The following is a 16,429-nucleotide window of genomic DNA, read 5'->3' as shown; positions in this document are numbered from 1 at the left end:
TTTTAATTGTTTTTTAGTATTTCTTTCTCATCTTAGATTGCATCATCGCTTACCATCAGGTGAGAGAGTTTATAGGTTTGTCTTATTTTATCTAGGCATTTTAAAAATATTACTTCATCACGGTTGCAAGCAAAGCGTTAACGCCTCGTTTATGTAAATTTTATTATAATGTATGTGTACAATATTTTATAGATAATATCAAATATTTTAATAATTTGAATTTTATTCTGATATAGTATTATAGAGTTACCAATATTTTCCTCTTTCCTTAAAATTCGTCAGAATCTTTTTGCGCGAATAATTAAAATGTTACTTAAAAAATAGAATTTTAAGAACAACAGAATCTGATTGAATATTTTAATATTTTTTGTAGCAGTCGACTTTTCAATTGGTGTCGTAATAGCCCAGTGGATATGACCTCTGCCTCCGATTCCGGAGGGTGTGGGTTCGAATCCGGTCCGGGGCATGCACCTCCAACTTTTCAGTTGTGTGCATTTTAAGAAATTAAATGTGTGTGAAGTCTGCCAATCTGCATTGGCAGCGTGGTGGACTTTGGCCTAATCCTTCTAATTCTGAGAGGAGACTCGAGCTCAGCAGTGAGCCGAATGGCGTCATAGTCTACCAGTAGTCATAGTTGAGTAGTAATAAAATTCCAACGGGCGGGGTTCAAACTTCAAATCTCGTGGTAAATTTAGACTCTTAGAAGTATTGCTTTGAGGCTTTTAAATATTAACACAAAATTTGTTATCATAAATGTTAAGCTATTTTTAAAAAAAAATCAAAGTGTTTATTGAACGCAAGCTTTTAGGAAAGTCTTATTATAGTGTCAATGAGTATATAAATGATAAAAAAGCTTGGTGACTGTATTATACAACTGTGTGCTTAATTTTAAGTAAACAAAAAAAAATAAACCTTGGCTGAGTTTGTTGTTGGCTCTTCTCGGACCAATGCGCGTTTGGAACCCTCGTAACTTTAATTTGAAGTTTTCGACTATTATTACCACCATTAGATTAAATTAAATTATGACATAATCTTGACCTTTCAAAAGTGCTTGTAAACTAAGCCTAATTGAAATAAATGAATTTTGTATTTTGAATTTTATATGTCGCGGTTAGTGACCAAAATGCGGACAAAGCCGTTCCACCAAATAATTAATCTTGTTTCGGTACGTTACACATACAAATCTATTTCAATTAAATGTGTGTCTGACTCATGACTAAGGACCTCAGGTGGAAATACTTTGTAACTAGTCTGGCGAACACGATCGCGTGACGTGGGTATGGCCGGTTTATAGACTTATCTATAGATTTTGCTCTGATTATTATAGTTATGGATTAATGTTAAGTCCTTAATGCAAAAGACAGAAGTAAAGCAAACACAATGCGGAATGTTTATCAACAAACACACATAAATAAAACTAGAAAACGCATGCCATTTCATACTTACTTTATTTCTAGGCTTAATAGTCAAAATTGACATTCATTTAGGAACAACTTCATTAAAATTATTATTAGGTGTGACTAGCGATTTACTAGTACCTACATTTTAATTTGTTTTTTGATGAACACATAGAGTTTAGCTTTCGTATAGTTTAATTATTTTTGTCATTAAATAGTTAAACTCAGAAAATGAATGTTTTGTTTCATTAAAATAACATACCTATATAGTAAAGAAATATGTACTGTGCCTACGTGCAGCTGTGCATCAGAATATGGTTTCCACCTTTGATTATATATACGTCGTATATATAATACGTATATGTACGTCGTATATATAACCTTTGATTATATATACGTCATAAATATATGACGTATATGACGTATATATAATCAAAGGTTTCCACCGACCACACTGTTGGCGTGATAACTTCGCCATCTTTATTGATTCTAGTTACGGTACCTACATCGATTTTCTGTAGTCCGTATTTTTGTTCGTCTACTAAAGGATCCGACTGACGTTTTTTTTTTATTCTTTACAAGTTAGCCCTTGACTACAATCTCACCTGATGGTAAGTGATGATGCAGTCTAAGATGGATGCGGGCTAACTTGATAGGAGGAGGATGAAAATCCACACCCCTTTTGTTTTCTACACGGCATCGTACCGGAACGCTAAATCGCTTGGCGGTACGTCTTTGCCGGTAGGGTGGTAACTAGCCACGGCCGAAGCCTCCCACCAGCCAAACCTGGACTAATTAAGAAAATCTCAATCTTCCCAGCCGGGGATCGAACCCAGGACCTCCGTTTTGTAAATCCACCGCGCATACCACTGCGCCACGGAGGCCATCAAACGTTACCTACTCTGTCCGGCACTTTAAACTTTTCTATCTTACCTTACAAAATGTAATGCACGCCATTGACGATCAATTATTCTCACGTTTCTTCAGCACCCACGACTATAACTGATCGTGTATTGGTCGCTGCGCGCATGACGGCTCGACTTATGAAACGTCTTCGCTGCCGTTTGCGCTGCAGAAACGTGAGAATAATTGACCGTCAATGGCTGACTTAAGAGAAACAATGAAAGCAGCCCGGTCTAATCGGTCTAGCCGTTTCTGACGTTTGTTTTATAAATAGATTTCACATCTGAAGTGATGATGAAGAATTACAAGGAAAAAAACCCAAACATACCAGGAAAACGGTTAAGTACTTCCATTCAAATAGCAGATTTTTACAATTTAGTTAAGACAGGTCAAGTATATAGGTTACCATATGTAAGAATTATGTCGCATATCCTCAAGGCGAGACCAATTTATTGTGCTATATTAATTACGTAGGTGGTTGAGTAATGCAATTTGTCTCTTGAGGAAAATGTGTAGCTTTTAATGTCTGGCGCTTAAGAATTATTCCATTCTATTGATTGCATAAGAAGAAATCAAAAGTCCCCCATTTGATTACTTCATATGAAATCAATAGAAGTATATAAACTATACCCATTTTTATAAACGGACATAAGGCTTCTAATCTCTAGAAGAATAAACAATTACACAATATAGTCGCTTATAATACAAATAAAAAAAGGTTAAGGTGTCCGCTGGGACAGGGGAAAGTTGTCAATATTATTGAATATATTTCAATAATATTGACCACATTCTCCTTTCCCAGAAGACACCTTAACCTTTTTTTATTTGTGTTCCTCTTCGCGTGAAAATACGGGTAGGTATAGCGCGAATTTAGATGAAAGTTGTGCCGTAGTGCCACTAGATGTCGCTGTTTCAATTCCTTAGAAATTCGCGTTTACGTTAACGCGATCGTCACAGTATCAAACTGCCACTAGGCCCTCTGACCACTCGGCAACATGCTTTATGAACCAACATTCACATTTATAAGCAATCAATAATAGAAAGTAACTCTATAAAATCGTTTTATTGGACCACATTTTGTTATAAAACTCCATTTGAGTAGGAGGATATTTCATTTTATTATAGGTATTTTATTGAAGAATGAAGGATCAAGCAGATGGCTCATCCCCACCTCGATCCACGGAACCCTAAAAAGTCATTGATCAAAAGCAATTTAAATGAATAATGAAATAGGGGTCAGTGGTATGAACTCATATCTGCAGGGCTATTCTGTATTTGTGCCTTGTATAACTCTCAAGTGCGAGTCTCGATTGATGTATCTATCTATGTCTAACACGATATTATAAAAAGAGAAAGATAGAGGTGAATTCGAAACTCGCACTATCGAGTTATATAAACCATCGTTACAGAATAGTTCCACTGAAAACACTCTCTGTTCGAAATAGTTTGGGATCCCTGATCTAAGAATTATATAAATAAAAACTGAAAAAGTATAATTCTACTTTTTCTAGCTAAGTTTTTTAAGGAAATCTTGATAGAAATTCTAATACTCGGTTAATTTTGTCATCTCCTATTATATTCAATCGATCACGATCACAATCTTAAATATATCAGACAATGCAATAGTACTTACTTATTTGAAGCATTATCGCGACACGGAAAATTCATGAAACAATGAAAACGCGTCACACCTTAAAATCCATTGGGTTTCCTTATTTTTCTTGCGCGTTACTTATCAAATGGACGATAATGTATCTTATTTCCTACAGATTAGATTTACTGCTACGTGACCTTTGATGTGGTAAGAAAAAGCTTCAGTTTTTTGTGACTGTCTGGATTTTTTGTGGTTTACATTCAATTTATTGTACTTATAGTTAGAGTGAGAGTTAGACTTTTTGTATAAGATTGTCAGAAGTTCGGATGAAGCTAGTCATAGTTCTGCTTTTTGAAATCCTACAAAAGATACAAAAAACAAGTGCATTTTTTTAATGTTAAAAATATAAATCATGATTATTATTATCAACCTATTTTTAAGAGCACAAACTACCTTTTTCCATAATAGTAGAAGCTAGTTACTGCAAGCTGGTTAAAATTACAATAGTTTAGGTACTCTTTAACGATGCCCGAAATAGTTACGTTATGTCAGGCACTGACGATCAAGTATTCTCACATGCCTGCAGCACTAACGGCTTGATGTCCGATTTTTTATAATAACTTACCTGCATGTCATTAGTTATTTATTAATTAATAGTAATTTTTACATCACTTTTAAAAGTGAATACAGTCGAATGTCCACAGTCTTTTACACTATTATGTTGAACTACTACTATTCTCGTATTAGATTATTTATTTTACTATTATTTATCTAAAGCAAAACAATCGATAATAATTCGTCAACTGCATGGACTATGGTAAAGCGGCCAACAATATTTTATTTTATAGTATTTAAGAGTGGTCACCAGTGAACGCGTAAAAATATAGGGGGCGTGGGGGAAAAAGTTACGCTCCGCTCACAACGACAATTCCGCTAGCATATACAGGCCCTTAAGTTATTCATTTAGCGGGACTTAAAATTGCGTAACTTACAAAGTAATTGCCACCCACAGTGCTAACCGTGCGCCATGCGGCGTGGCCCAGTCTAAACAATGTTCCTACGTCATAAAGCCTAATGTATTCTTCGCAGTTGCGTGCATTCTTGACAGGACCTCCTATGACTTTGACGTTTTGAACTGCCCATATTATCCCTAGTACAGAAAACGTTAAATATATCGCAAAGTTTTAATAACACTTATATTAGACCTGTGTTACTATCACGTTGACGTAAACTCAAATTTATATGGAATTGAAACAGTTGTGCAGTAGTGCCACTAGATGGCGCTGTTTCAATTCCTTGGAAAATCGCATTTACGTTACGTGACAGTAACACTATCAAACTGCCACTAGGCCCCCTGTCCCGGCTCTTTGGTGACTAAATGAAGGTGAGGGTAGTACAACTAAAATATAAGATTTATGTTCTGGCTGTAAAACCCTTGTTCCCTTGTGTTAAATATATAATAATATATTTAATATCAATACGAAAAACCCGTGAATAGTGAAAACGGGAATACTGGATTAAGTGAACGGCGAACAACTAATCTTTCGTTGTGGCTAAAGGTTATAATAATATTTTAAATTATTAGGCCGTAATCACCTAAAATGATAAATAAATTGGGTATTTTATCATTGTTTACATCATCAACCAAATATCAGCTCTATAATACCTAATAGTTATCAAATTAGTAGGTTATCCATTTTATAGCTACTAAGGAGGTATACGTATTATTGAGAGCCTGTTATTAATAGTTAGCCTTTCGTGATTTTATAAAAGCTGCCTATGTGCCTACCATAGCAAAGTGCAGACGAACAGGGTACTGGAGCAAATAAAAAAAGAGAGCTCATGACTACCATCGTACACAGGAAACTGAGCTTCTCTGGACACCTACCGAGTGGAGGTCAGTTTTCGTGTCCAAGATTATCTTAGAAGGAGAGATAATAAGCAAAAAAACTTCGCTAAGGAGATGACAGCAGTTACTAATAACGAATTCTCATGACTATGTTGTGTTAAATGCATATAATGCTTAAATAATGATTTACATTCGATTAAGTAACACTTCTATCGAATAAAATATATAATCGTCTAAAAATTTGTATTCCAGCAACAGACAGACAAATTCCGTATCCATGACGTTTGTATCAATTGCATACGTTTTTACCGGGTTTTCCCTGATGGTTTTAGTCGAATAGTTTGCTTATACTCGGTCTTTATTACGAGTACCTAAGTATATACCGAATTATAGTTTCGTATACCCGCGGTAACGGAACCAGTCCTCCTTCGCACCTCCCTTTGAACCATAGACAAAAGAGACAACGCATTCATTATAGGCATACTTTACAAGGTACTTCTACGTAATTACTTGGTCTATTATGAGTTTCATGTCTCCATAAAGTTACTTTTAACTACTATACTATATTATCCACTTAAATGGCTTTAAACAGAAAAGGAATTATTTTTTCTTCTAGTTACATTATGATTTTTTAAATATTAACTATTAAACTGACTTTACGATGCCCTGAGTTTTGAGTCTTGAATCGGGCTATCAAATGATGACCTTTGTTTTCTTCTATGAAACTTTTTACGTATGAAACTTATGAATCTTCTAGAGTTGAAAATTTGGTAGTGTGGTGCTGCTACATTCATGCCGAGGAAACCGTTAAGCCAGATTATCATCATTTTCGTTATAGAATTAAAAAGTATCATATCACACTAATATTACAAAGGCGAATGTTTTTGCGTTTGTTCTTCCTTTACGCTGCGGTTACTAAAGCAATTTGGCTGAAATTTGGAATGGAAATAGATTTTACTCTGGATTAACACAAAGGTTTCATCCCGGAAAAATCCATAATTCCCGCGGGATATATAAAATACTGAATTCCACACGGATAAGGTCGCGAGCGTTCGCTCGTAGGTTGATAATGATGATGATGGATGGGTTCCTTGATTTGCTTCTGTTAAAATGATTATAATTAACAATTCAAGAACAAATGCATTAGAATGTGCAAATACTGAATTTTTTGCCGAAACAGACACCTGTTTCGACAACTTACTGACGGCTATACAAAACTTAATATTTGCAGTGTTTGAAAAGTAAGTCTAACAATTAGAATTGTAATAGGTATGCAATTCTATTAGTCTGAATTATAAACTCGATGTCACTCAACTCTTTTCCATTGAAATCCAATAAACTCCACCTTAACTGGTACCTAATATAACATTGAAAAGCCAATTTACCTAACCTGTCTGTCCCAATACCTAATATATTTTCCTCTAATTTATAGTCCACTATTCAGCCGCCGTAAACTGTCATTTGCCATACAGTTAACCTATTTGAATTGGGTCAATGTCCTTAGCCTTTGAAAGAGAGTATAGGTGCCATGGTGTACAATGTAGCTCCATGGCCCGCGATTTATGGTGTCACGCCATTTATAGCCATAATGGTCTGTAGCAAACATAATGCCAAATATGGGGGAAATTATATTATTTTTTGCTTAATACACACCATTACCATACCATTTCATGAAGTAGAGAAGACTTCTAATATAATAATATCGAAAACGATTAATGACTTAATAGATAAGATTGAAAATTCTGCTGATATAAATCAGATCTTATCCAAAAGACGTTATTAAACATATCTAGTATCTACTCGTAAACCAAGGAGTGACATTGCATACTGCTGGTAACTCAGGCTACTTACATTGCATTGCAATAATTGCACACTGCTGCAGGCTGCTTACATTGCATTGCATTTGTTGTATATAGCTGCAAGCTGCTTACATTCATTGCATACTGCCCACCCTGAGGACTTGTTACAGACCCCTGCTGGAGAAGGAATTCATTTACTACTAGTTAACTAAGAAAACTTTACACAAATTTTCCTATTGCCATAAAGAAAGTAAATTCTATATTCAACTTATCTAATGTAACAGGAGTTGGCACAGTTCGTTCTTCTTACTGAATATCACACATTGCTTTTGTCACCTTAATCTCCTTTTGACTCATTCCACTCCCTTCGTATTAGATGCCCAAAGTCAGCCAAGATATATGATTATAAAATATCTTCAAATGTAATCAATATTTTGACGAGCATCAACATACATACATGCCTAAAAATAAAACGAACAAGTCTTACTTGCGTACGCTTTGCCCATTACACCCAGATAATATCTGTCACAATATGATGATTTATTATAATAATCAATGACGTACATTTTGCATGTAAATAATATGCAAATTGTTGCAGTGACGTTTGACATCGGCTCTCGGGTTTATACCAATTTATTTGTAAGAATTTGGTATTACCAATTGCATAATATAATACGTATTGTCAGGTGTCTCGCTTTTGGCTATTTAATCCAGTTTAAACAAAATAAGCCTATAGGCCCACAATTCACGGGATTGTATGATGGAATTACAGCTAGCAAAACATTATTTTTTCTGCAACAGAGTTCTCATAATGAAACACAGGATGCGTCTAGTAAGATGTTTCATATGCTGGGCTTTCCCTGGGATATCATAATTTAGGAGGCGTGGACAATGTGCTAACATTTAGGAGTTTTTAGATGTGGGTATTCAGGAGCATGCTTAAAATGTCATGGACATATAAGAGGCGAAATGAGACGGTATTGCAGATAATAGCAAGAGGCTAAAAGTGATATTAAATGTAGGAAATCAGGACGCATACGTGACGTATCGTTTAATGCAAGATCAAAGAAAGCCCGAGATATGGTAGACAGCGCACCTCCAGCCTCAAAAACCTCCACGACTCATGAACTGCCACTCTAAAGCTAGGATATTCGTAAACCAACCTCCGTAAAGGAAATGGCACTAAAAGAAGAAGAAAAAAGTATTGAAATGGAAAAAATATTCATAGGTACTTCTGTATCAAAGTTATTATCTCATCATCGTCATCCGTAAACGTATTAGATATGTCTGTGCCGCTTTCTCGAAAATAATATATCTCTAATCTATGGGATCGCACAACAACAATATTTCTTAAACGAACTCTAGAGCTCTGTTATTGTAGTGTGCATAAATTTATATGTCCTCGATAAAACTAGGTTTTGCATTGCATTCGTCGAACGTTCCGACCTCGATTCATTTTGGGCTTGTATTGTTTAAACACTAGAAAATCTAGAACTCATTCAGTTCCATATGTTTTTCAACATTCACGCATTGTTTTAAACTTTGACCTAATAACAGTTTCGGTGCACGAGTTTCTAAACTCGTTATGTAACAACAAATCCTTGTATTGTTTCACGTTTTACAGTTTCCACCGTGGTTTGTTTTTGTTATTTAGGAAAATTATTGTTGCTTGTATATTTCTTAGGTGCCTTTTTCAAAAAAATATATTATACTGTAGGCGTACTCAGGATTCAGGTAATAATAACTTCTTGATTGTTTGAATACCTTCTTTTATTTCAATTACTTTATGATATTTCTATTGGTGGTGAAACTACTCTCGATTCGGAATTGCAGACATTGCAGAGAAGAATCGATAAGAAACTCTACAGTAGCTCTTTTCAAAGATGTTGGTTATAAAACTGTTTCAATTCTACTCGACTTAACTCGTGATTCGCTCAACAGAGAATAATCGACCGCCAACATGAAAACAATAACGTCTTCTGTCAAGTTGTAGCTTTCAAGCTTGGATAAAATAAATCTGATTGGTTCCCGCCATTTTACTTCAACCGGCGTCAACCAATCACAGAATGACAACTGAGAGATCATTTAAAAACAAAGTTGCCAGCATGAAAATAAAAATGTGATATAATTATGAATCTAGTTTGCTTAATCCTAACAATCGACCGTCCTGACAACGTGTGCGCCCCGCACATGTCGCCAGGAGGCATCCTAACAATCGAAAGTTAGTCAGTTGTCACTCTTTACATAAACTCTTACTCTTACTCTTTTCATAATATTATTCTACTCGTACATTCTTATAAAACTCTGATTGTATACAAATTTCAATGTTAATACCATTCTAATAAACTTACTTTATGAACTGAATAACTCTTGTATCTTATATATCAAAATGTAGATTATATTCTCAATTGATTTTATACATCGCAATCAACATAGTTAATGCAACAGTTGCAAATATCAATAAAAACGGTTAGGTATATTCGTAAACTGCAGACTATATTCTCAATTGATTTTACACATTGCAATCAACATAATTAATGCAACAATCACAAACATCATTATAATCGGTTACATTCGTAAACTGATTATCTTTTAAGACTATTAATATTTATATTACATACTGCTATTATTGGTCACATTACTTCGTAAGTAATTATATAGATCTGCTTGATAAGAAAAACAACGATCGATTAATGCTTTCTTTCACTTATATGACTTCTAACTATTTCGTTGGGATTCGAACGATCGATTAATCGAATAACCCACTATTATCAGCTTACCCCACATATATGCCTGCAAGACGATCGATTTACTTGTGGCAGCCAGTGGGGCAACATACTCTAATATTCACATACCAGGACATGATCCGATCGATTCTCGTGCCTGGTTCTAGTGTTTCTGCTGTGTATCAGGCCACGATCCGATCGATTCTCGTGCCTGATTCCAGCTCCATCGAGAGTGACAAGACACGATCCGATCGATTCTCGTGTCTCATCTGTAACAACGAAAAATCAACCTGCAGTTTAAATGCATCGATAAATAAATATAAAACACACAAAACACCTGATTATTGTAAAAATTCTATTTGGATATTTTATGTTAACTACACCATTATTGTAATTGTACCTATGCATATATATGCACCTGGGGAAGTCACTGGCCCTTAAGACACGGGCTTACCTAGTTTAAGGGCCAGGACGTCATTGCAATTTGAGTACTGAGTTTTTTTTTTCGAATAAACAATTCTTATTCTTATATAAAATTGTAAATTAAAATCATACGAACATTAATAAACAATTTTTTTTTTTTTTTTTAGTCAAGTATTAATTATCATCTTTATATAATCCTTATCATCAGAGCTCTTGCTCTAACCGTTCATCTTATAAAGCAGCAATATGTACTTATCCATGCCAACATACGGTCGGCGGCAACTGTTGTGGGACGTGTGTTTTGCAGGCCGATTACGCCTGACACCTGCGCTACTTGATACCTATCCTAGGAATAGGATATCGTACCCTAGGACTTTAGAGACACGATAGAGCCCTATATATGAGGGCATGAGCTTTGTTCTGTTCATCATTATTAAAAATCTTTTTTTTTTGTTATCTTAACGAGTTCACCTTCAGAGTAAACTCAGGCTGGTTTTCTGCCTTTGTCAAGAATATTCCGATTGTACCTTTCTACTTGACCTAGGACTTACTGCGTTAAGAATATGCTTAGTGACACATTTATCACAAGCAAAATCGAGTAAAGGTGTAAGAAACGAAACAGCTACCGCGGTCAGCTATATTACGGTCAGGCAATCTAATCATGAAAAATATATCATCTTACTAACATCTAACAGGCTTAATAAGACATGATTTGGTGAATCCATCTACAATCACTAGCAAATGTGTTTAACCTCATTTTGTTTTGACGAAAGGTCTGAGTTGGTCAACATGTATGGTATGAAACATCACATCTACTCGTACTTTAGCGAAAGGATGGAGCAGACCTTCTCTCGAGTTTAAACGGGTATTAAACGGGTATAGGCATATGCACATTCAATGCACTTTACATATTTTTAACGAACTTTGACATTTTCCTAAACCAATAATTTTTTTTTTTTTCTTTTTTAAGTGTCTTCTCCGCCCCAAAGTGACCAAAGTAGTCATGATGCGACATAATTATCTGCCACATTCGGCACTCTCAACGGAGATTATCTTTATACGACTCTAAGTAACGATACAATTTATTATCTTTTATTAAATAGTTATCCTTTAGGTATTGGAATCCCTTTTCAGCAAGGTTACTATTAAATATACTTTTTTGTAGGACACAAAGCTCTGTGTTCAATTACTAAAAAAATCACAATTCAAAATTCATTTATTGCAATTGAGCTCATTTTACAAGCACTTTTAAAACGTCAAGTTATGTCATACTTTAATTTATTTAATGGTGGTAATTATAGTCCAAAACTTATAATTAAAGTTACGAGGGTTCCAAATCTTAATTATTTATGCTTATATTTTGGATTTAATTATCCACGAAAACCGATCAGTCCTTTGTATCCTCCAACGTGTAAACTGTTCTTGGCGCTATGAATTATGAATTAATTCCCCTGTTCCCAGAAAGTTGCACGACCGACAACGACATGACGATTGTTGTCAGTAAAAGTAAATAACCTCAGTAATGTAGTAGATATTGATTCGAATTCAATGGATAGGTTTTGGAAAAAGACCATCTTTGAATATCTGGAAATCTTATGGCTAACACGTACCTTTTGTTTTATTAAAAAGTTAAGTGCTCTTCTTGTAAGTGAAATAAATAAATTAAAATAAAGATTACTCAAGTAGAAAACAAAAACATAATCGCATTAAATACAACATATTATTCAGAATACGCCGTATTGTTATTAATAATAACAAATATACATACTCGGCTATGAAATGCTGAACATTGTAAAATAACTACAAAACTAGTAAAATAAATATAATAAAGTTAATGTAAAACGAAAGTGCTTTTACGTTCATTTTTTTTTAATAATTCCTCTGGTTTGCATGAAGTTACTAAGGACTATACTTCAAATATATATTTTTGTAAAACTCAAAAAATGAACCATTTGCGCCAAGAACGAACAAGAACTCAATAGATGTAAAATCACTCGTCGCTGTTTCTAACCCTTTTTCAAGGCAAATAAATTTTTCTCTCTCATTTATTTATATGACCTTTTTTTTTTAACATTGTTAACAAAATATAATATAAAACACTATTAGAAATTTATAATTGAGTGAACCGCCTTACAATACGCGCCATTTCAACAATCATTGCCTTTTGTATCTGACTCTTGATCCAACAGTTAAGCGAAAGTTTCTTAAGGTATTCGTCGAAGCTCTTCGCTATAAGACCATTGAGTGAAACAACTATCGGAACAATAATAGTTGACTCAAATTCACATGACGGTAATCTCATTTTGATACTTTTTTTTTCATGACAAATAAATTAATATTATTATTAGCTCGATGTTAATGTTAGTAGATTTTTAGTTCTCCCTTAAGGTTCAGTTTTCCAATGAATGATGAAAGTGATAGCCCGAATTGTTACAAATTAACAAAACCAATTTTTCAAATGTTAAATTTTGTATGATCTACTCATTAAATTTTATTTTTATGCTTCAACACTGTTTTTTTTTTATTTTATTACCACTTTTGCTGAATAAATAATCTTGGCCAATCCTAGAAGCAGAACTTAGTTATGGCGATCCTATAATCTCAACCATACACCGCAACGTTTACCTTATAAATTTACCAGACTAGGTGTTTAGATAGATATTCACTGTTTAATGCAATAAGTAGTCAAAATTTGGAAAAAGGTTTACTATTTGAATTTTTACTATTCTATTGGGCTGAACAGCAATAATTGTCGAGATTCAAGACTGAAGGTACTAGTTAGACTTTAAGATACTTATAAGACTACTATAGAGATAATAAAGAACGATGACCTGATATTTGATGTACAATGCCCGCGGCGGACTCTTTCGCGCCGCTCTTCAACGTCCCGGCGCCGTCCCACCAGCGCCACTGCAACGCCCTGGCGCCGTCCCACCAGCGCCACTGCAACGCCCTGGCGCCGTCACACCAGCGCCACGGCAACGCCCTGGCGCCGTCACACCAGCGCCACTGCAACGCCTTGGCGCCGTCACACCAGCGCCACTTCAACGCCTTGGCGCCGTCACACCAGCGCCACTTCAACGCCTTGGCGCCGTCACACCAGCGCCACTTCAACGCCTTGGCGCCGTATCACCAGCGCCACTTCAACGCCTTGGCGCCGTCACACCAGCGCCACTTCAACGCCTTGGCGCCGTCTCACCAGCGCCACTTCAATGCCTTGGCGCCGTCACACCAGCGCCACTTCAACGCCTTGGCGCCGTCACACCAGCGCCATTTCAACGCCTTGGCGCCGTCACACCAGCGCCACTTCTACTCCCCGGCGCCGTCAATCCAGAAACCTGACCTCGAGTCTCTCCGAGACCAGCCACCATCTCACTATGATCGACATGGCCCAGAGACAACCCTGGTCAGCACTCCACATAACGAGCCCCACCTCGAGTCTCCCTGTGACTAGCTACCATCTCATTATGGTCCATAGCCCAGAGACAACCCTGATCGGCACTCCACTAATCACGAGCCCAACCTCGAGTCTTCCTGTGACCAGCTTACCACTTCATTATGGTCCATGGCCCAGAGACTACCCTGGTTAGCACTCCAGCGTCGCTCAACTGAAGTAAAACTCCACGTGGCGGCGTCTCAGCTGGACTCTAGTCCCTCAAACCGGCTTTGACTCAGACCACCACGACTGCTCGACGGTTGTCCTCTTTGTTTGTCTCGTTTCGACATCTGTTGCAACTATGGTATCTCTTGTCTGTTTCCCTCTTGTAACTCATTCGAACTCGAACAAAAGAAAATGAACAACGTTAATATATGTATAGGTATGCGTTTTTTCGACTTACAATTTGATAAAGATGATAATATATAGCTTTCTTTTATAATAGGTAATTGGTATATTTGGAATCTTTTCAAATACTATACAAAATTATATCAATTATTTGTATAATATTATTTTTAATAATTATTATTTTTATACGAGTCAACTATCCTATTGAAAACAACATTTCAGTCTACCCCAATGATATTAAACACTGTTAGATGTGTTTTGTGTTACTAGCGCATGAAAAATGAGGCGCTCAAAAGAGGAAATTTATAGTAAGCTAATAAATGTTTTGGTCAACAACGAACGTTATTTATACAAATAATACCTAAATATCGTCTACAATTTCGAGTTGTGTGTTCAGGAAGTATAAACAATATATACACATAAATAAATCATGGAACTAAATTGTACATGTATGCGCCTATTACTATTATTATTCGGATCACTTTATGCGGTGATTTTGTAGGGACGTAACCGGTCTATAGTATAAATATATCATTGATCTTCCCATAAACTAATAAAATAGGCAAACGATTTCTCGCTGTCAAACATCCGATACTGAAGCAGCATAATAGCGCCGAGTATCTACGTGCGAGTGTGTAGTATATTGCCAGATGTATGAAATTAATGGCCTTGGTCTGTCTTCATATACCGCATATGCAATTTGAGCGTGATGGCATGTACTTACATGGGAAATTGGGATGCATCACTTTCTTGTTCATTTGACGGTAGCTCGAATTTTTATTACGTCTATGTGCGTACCTTCATCAATTAAATAGCTAACGCACCAACCAAGATTTTATTTTACAGGTTGAACAAAACTACTCGCAACCTCTATCAATAACTATTTAGCTATTTAGACTATAAATATTACAATCTCAAACTGTACGTGAAAGTTGTAGTTTGTGATATACTTTATCCATTTGTCACAAAACCATTTCTTTGTTTATTCGTTACACTTAAAAATCTGTCAAAATAATTAAAGAATTTATAATTAATTATCACAATTACTTACGTAGGTTATCCTCCACTTCTGAAATGTAGGCGTACTCAGGATTCAGGTAATAATAACTTCTTGATTGTTTGAATACCTTCTTTTATTTCAATTACTTTATGATATTTCTATTGGTGGTGAAACTACTCTCGATTCGGAATTGCAGACATTGCAGAGAAGAATCGATAAGAAACTCTACAGTAGCTCTTTTCAAAGATGTTGGTTATAAAACTGTTTCAATTCTACTCGACTTAACTCGTGATTCGCTCAACAGAGAATAATCGACCGCCAACATGAAAACAATAACGTCTTCTGTCAAGTTGTAGCTTTCAAGCTTGGATAAAATAAATCTGATTGGTTCCCGCCATTTTACTTCAACCGGCGTCAACCAATCACAGAATGACAACTGAGAGATCATTTAAAAACAAAGTTGCCAGCATGAAAATAAAAATGTGATATAATTATGAATCTAGTTTGCTTAATCCTAACAATACATAGCAAAATTACTAGAAAGAATAGATAGTTGAATTCTGAATTCACTCGTCTCGGATAAGATTGGCCGCTGTAACGTCATTCAGTAGGAAAACATGTTTTTTATCCATACTATTATTATAAATGCGAAAGGTTATTTGTTACGCTTTCTAACTAACTATTCAACCGATGATCATGAAAGTTTTTATGCACGAAGATATACCTTCCAACCAGAAAAGGTGATGTTATAGAAAAGCTTTTTATATGCCAGCTAATTTTCCGCAGTCGATTTTTTTTAATTGTTACTTTATTATCATTAAAATTTAAACATACGAGTAAAGCAACAACTATAATCTATACTTGTTTTATATTTTATACAGGTAAAGCTTGTCAAATTGTAGGGAGTAGTCTCTTGGTCTCATCATTAAGAGATAGACTACTCCCTACAATTTC

The 16,429-nt window shown here is 35.5% G+C and overlaps 1 protein-coding gene and 1 long non-coding RNA gene across 2 annotated transcripts in view; one reads left to right on the top strand and one right to left on the bottom strand.

The window, feature by feature from the left end:
* The window catches only part of LOC112052511 (uncharacterized), a 74,230-nt gene that overhangs the window by 18,117 nt on the left and 39,684 nt on the right, over positions 1 to 16,429 (top strand). The gene's annotated exons all lie outside the window — the stretch shown is intronic.
* LOC128198429 (uncharacterized) lies at positions 9,288 to 16,351 on the bottom strand. The gene is made up of 2 exons (XR_008251146.1): positions 13,523 to 16,351; positions 9,288 to 10,537 (listed from the first exon to the last, which is right to left on the bottom strand). It is a non-coding gene; the product is annotated as an uncharacterized LOC128198429 (long non-coding RNA).

Source organism: Bicyclus anynana, chromosome 1, assembly GCF_947172395.1.
Source record: "Bicyclus anynana chromosome 1, ilBicAnyn1.1, whole genome shotgun sequence".
NCBI classification, from domain to species: domain Eukaryota; kingdom Metazoa; phylum Arthropoda; class Insecta; order Lepidoptera; family Nymphalidae; genus Bicyclus; species Bicyclus anynana.
This window is presented reverse-complemented; position numbering and strand designations above follow the sequence as displayed.